Source organism: Schistocerca gregaria, chromosome X (assembly GCF_023897955.1).
Source record: "Schistocerca gregaria isolate iqSchGreg1 chromosome X, iqSchGreg1.2, whole genome shotgun sequence".
In the NCBI taxonomy this organism is placed as follows: Eukaryota; Metazoa; Arthropoda; class Insecta; order Orthoptera; family Acrididae; genus Schistocerca; species Schistocerca gregaria.
This window is the reverse complement of record NC_064931.1, coordinates 404,126,608-404,127,964: the sequence shown is the minus strand read 5'-3', so window position 1 is coordinate 404,127,964 and position 1,357 is coordinate 404,126,608.

Below are 1,357 nucleotides of genomic sequence, written 5' to 3'. Positions count from 1 at the left end.
GGCGCTCTGCATCGCGGTGTAGCTTGCTCGCCAGGTTTCGAGAGGGTGCGTTTCTGGATGAGGTATGGAATATATTGCTTTCTCCTACTTATACCTCCCGAGGAGATCACGAATGTAAAATTAGAGAGATTCGAGCGCGCACGGAGGCTATCCGGCAGTCGTTCTTCCCTCGAAACATACGCGACTGGAACAGAAAAGGGAGGTAATGACAGTGGCACGTAAAGTGCCCTCCGCCACACACCGTTGGGTGGCTTGCGGAGTATAAATGTAGAATGTAGATGTAGACGTTCGAGCCATGGTATGGTGCTTCGACAGCCAATCCACCTGTCGTGAAATACGCTATTCAATACCGCTTCAACCGCACGCGAGCTATTTGACGGACATCCATCATGTTGGAAGTACATCGCCATTCTGTCATGCAGTGAAACATCTTCTAGTAACATAGGTAGAACATTACGTAGGAAATCAGCATACATTGCACCATTTAGATTGCCATTGATAAAATGGGGCTAATTATCCTTCCTCCCGTAATGCCGCACCATACATTAACCCACCAAGGTCGCTGATGGTTCAAATGGTTCAAATGGCTCTGAGCACTATGGGACTTAACATCTAAGGTCATCAGTCCCCTAGAACTTAGAACTACTTAAACCTAACTAACCTAAGGACATCACACACATACATGTCCGAGGCAGGATTCGAACCTGCGACCGTAGCAGTCGCGCGGCACCGGACTGAGCGCCTAGAACCGCTAGACCTCCGCGGCCGGCGGTCGCTGATAATCCACTTGTCGCAGCCATCATGGATTTTCCGTTGCCCAATAGTGCATATTATACAAGCGTTATGTACGCCCTGTACTTCATAGATCAGCTACACTTTCCCAAACCCCTCTCTATACTGATAAGAATCTGAAATGTTTTCTAAGGAATTAAAATTCGTCTAAGGTAGAATTATGGTTTCTTGTATTCTAATTTACTAGAGACACGGCATGATGTATGAGAATGAATGATGGTTGCAGCAGCGCGAGACGCTTACCCGTAGGACGCAGCTGAAGCATCCCTGATGCTTCCGATTAGAATCGATGCTCACCTTCTCAAGGAAACTATTTCCGCCGGGAGATATGGAAACGCTACGCGGCGAACAAACACAGTTATGGACAAGGCCACGCGAACTGCGAGGGAACTTCCGAATGCGCCGCGCTCTTCATTTTGTATGTGCTCCTAAGACGATTGCAGTTTTAGTTAAGACCCAAGTTCAGACTTTAATATTTGCCTCTCTCCGGATTAATTAGGTCGTAGCGTTTCGTATTATCTAATGGCTACACCATAAACGGCTGCTCGTAAAAGGATGAAAGTAA